The sequence below is a fragment of the Mandrillus leucophaeus genome, unplaced genomic scaffold, assembly GCF_000951045.1.
Source record: "Mandrillus leucophaeus isolate KB7577 unplaced genomic scaffold, Mleu.le_1.0 Scaffold114, whole genome shotgun sequence".
NCBI lineage: Eukaryota > Metazoa > Chordata > Mammalia > Primates > Cercopithecidae > Mandrillus > Mandrillus leucophaeus.
In genome coordinates, this window is record NW_012099654.1 from 3,439,797 (window position 1) to 3,443,223 (window position 3,427).

The 3,427-nt window shown below is 32.6% G+C and overlaps 1 protein-coding gene across 1 annotated transcript in view; it reads left to right on the forward strand.

Moving 5' to 3' along the window:
- ANKRD31 (ankyrin repeat domain 31) overlaps positions 1-3,427 on the forward strand; it is a 181,860-nt gene that overhangs the window by 72,218 nt on the left and 106,215 nt on the right. The gene's annotated exons all lie outside the window — the stretch shown is intronic.

Consider the following 3,427-nt stretch of genomic DNA (forward strand, 5'->3'; position numbering starts at 1 on the left):
AGTTTTTTTGTATTTTTTAGTAGAGACGGGGTTTCACCGTGTTAGCCAGGATGGTCTCGATCTCCTGACCTCGTGATCTGCCCGTCTCAAAATTCTCTTTTTTTGTTGCTTCTCTACCAGGCTTTGGTATCAGGATGATGCTGGCCTCATAAAATGAGTTAGGGAGGATTCCCTCTTTTTCTATTGATTGGAATAGTTTCAAAAGGAATGGTACTAGCTCCTCTTTGTACCTCTGGGAGAATTTGGCTGTGAATCCGTCTCGTCCTTGACTATTTTTGGTTGGTAGGCTATTAATTATTGCCTCACTTTCAGAGCCTGTTATTGTTCTATTTAGAGATTCAACTTCTTCCTGGTTTAGTCTTGGGAGGGCGTATGTGTCCAGGAATTTATCCATTTCTTCTAGATTTTCTAGTTTGTTTGCGTAGAAGTGTTTATAGTATTCTCTGATGGTAGTTTGTATTTCTGTGGGATTGGTGGTGATATCCCCTTTCATTTTTTATTGCATCTATTTGATTCTTCTCTCTTTTCCTCTTTATTAGTCTTGCTAGCAGTCTATCAATTTTGTTGATCTTTTCAAAAAACCAGCTCCTGGATTCATTGATTTTTTGAAGAGTTTTTTTTTTTGTATCTCTATCACGGAACCTATTCTTAATGTGCAGAGTTTTCTTTTAAATCAGGTAGATGCTAGCTTTTCTCATGTACTTTTGCTACATCTATTGATATGGCCATATAAACTTTCTCCCTTATTTCACTACTGTGGTGAATTAGGTTGATTGATTTTCAAATGTTAAACCAACCTTACATTCTTAGAATAAATGGTATCTGGTCATGATGTATCATTCTTTTTATATATGGCTGGATTTGATTTGGTATAGTAAGGGTTTTTGCATCTACATTCATGAATAACATTGGCCTATAATTTTTTGGAGGTGGATAATTCTTTTGTCTGTGGTTTTTTTGGGGGGGAGCTAATGCTTTTGTCTGGATCCTTTTTATCAAGATTTACTAATATTTTGTTAAGGATTTAAAAAAATCTATATAGGTATATAATAAGTAGTTTATAATATTTTTACAATGCCTTTGGTTTTGGTATCAGGGTTATGCTGGCCTCATTAATTAAGAAATCTTCTCACCTCTTCTGTTCTCTGAATGAGTTTGTTTAACATTGAGGTTTTTTTTTTTTTATTCTTTCTTAAATGTTTGACAGAATTAGGAGTGAAACCATCTTGGCCTATTGTTTTATTTGTGGGAGAGTTTTGATAATAAATTCGTTAATAGGTATAGGCTATTCAGATTTTCTATTCCATGTTATATCTGCTTTGGTAGGTTGTGGCTTTTTTTTTTTTTAGCTGTATTAATCAATTGTATTGATTTTTTTCAAGGATTGATTTATGGCTTTTTTAGTTTTCTTTGTTATTTGTTTTATACTTTATTGATTTCTGCTCTTTTTCTGCCTTCTACTTATTTTGGCTTTTTTTGTTCTTTTAGCTTTAATAAGGTGGAAAATAAAGTCACTGATTTTGTGCCTTCTTCCCTAATATAAGCATTTAAAGCTTTAATTTACCTCTAAGAACTACTTTAGTAGTTGCGTCTCACAGATTTTGGTACGTTTTATTTTCATTGTAGTTCAGTTTGAAATATTTTTAATTTCTCATATGCTTTCTTCTTTGATCCAGTGATTATATTAGAAGTTGTTTAATTTTTAAATGTCTGGATTCTCCAGATACTCTTCTGTTATTGATTTCTAATTTGACTAAAAAGAACGTAAAAGATATATTTTATATGATTTTAACCTTTTCCCATTTATTGAGAATTGATTATTGCATAATGTATTATCTCCTATGTTGAATATCCCAGGTGTACTTGAATGTCTATTCTTTAGTTGGATGTAATGTTTTACAAATTTCAGCTAGGTAAAGGTGTTGATAATGTTGTTCAGCTCTTCTATGTCTTTATTGATTTTATGTCTTGTTGATCTACTTTTTTTTAGAGACATGTTAAAATCCTCATAATTGGGATTGTGGAATTGTCTGTTTCTTTCTTTGATTCTGGCAGTTTTTGCTCCTTATATTTTGAAGCTCTGTTATTAGATACAGAAACAGTTATGATTGTCATGTCTTGTGATAAATTAACTCTTTCATTATCGTGAAATGTCTGTCATTATTGCTTGGTAATATACTTTATCTTGAACTCTACTATATATAATATTAATATAGACATCTAGCCTTCTTATGTTTACTGCTTATTTACTGTATCTTTTTCTATCCTTTTACTATATCTTTTTCTATCCTTTTATTTTCAACCTATCTGTGTCTTTATATTTAAAGCATGTTTCTTTAGATGGGAGCAGTACAAACTGGAGACTACTTATGGGAGGAGGAAGGGAGTGGGGCAAGGGTTGAAAAACTGCCTATTGGGTACTTTGCACACTACCTGGGTGATGGGATCGTTTATACACCAAACCTCAGTGACACACAATTTACCCATTAAAAAAATCTGCACACGTACAATCTTAACCTAAAAGAAAAGTCGGAACAAAAATAAACTATGTTTCTTGTAAACAGCAGATAGTTTTGCTTTTTTATTCATTCTGACAGTCTTACCTTTAATTGAAAATTAGTGTGATTAGTCAATTTACATTTAACATAAATGGTTGGATTTAGGTCTGCCATTTTACTAATTGTTTTCTGTGTGCTTAATCTGTTTTTTGTTTCTTTCTTTGTCTTTGCAGTGTTTTCTCAAGGTTACTCTAGGGATTAAGTATACACCTCTAATGTTTCATAGTCATCTTAGAGTTAATATTATAATACTTCATATGAAATATGAGGATGTTGAATACATATAGTCCATTTATTCCCCATATCCATTATGCTATAGCTATCATATGTATCATATCTACAGACATTATAAATGTTATAACTTTTGCTTTAAACAAGCCATATTCATTTTAAGGAAATTTATAGGGAAAAAACCTTATTAACTATATATTTACAATTTTGGGGTCTCTTCATTTCTTCCTCAAAACTTAGTAATTAATACTATAGGAGAAACTCCTCCCCTAATATTGTATGGCAGTGGTTCTCAACTGGAGTGCTTTTGCTCCCAACCCCTCAGGGGACTTTTGGCAGTTTCTGGAAACGTGTTTAACTGTTACAACTAGGATAGGAGTTTCTACTGTCATCTGGTGGGTTGAGGCCAGGGATACTGGTAAACATTCTGTGAAACTCATAACAACTAAAAACATAAGCTGAGATTGGGAATCCCTGTTTTATGATGAATTTTCTGAGAAGAGCTAGCGAAATTCTCTTTTGACATGCAACTTTCAAGTTTTCTTACATCTGTCATATGATTTACTGGAATTTAATAAATATCTAGGCTGGGTGTGGTGGCTCATGCCTGTAATCCCAGCACTTTGGGAGGCTGAGGC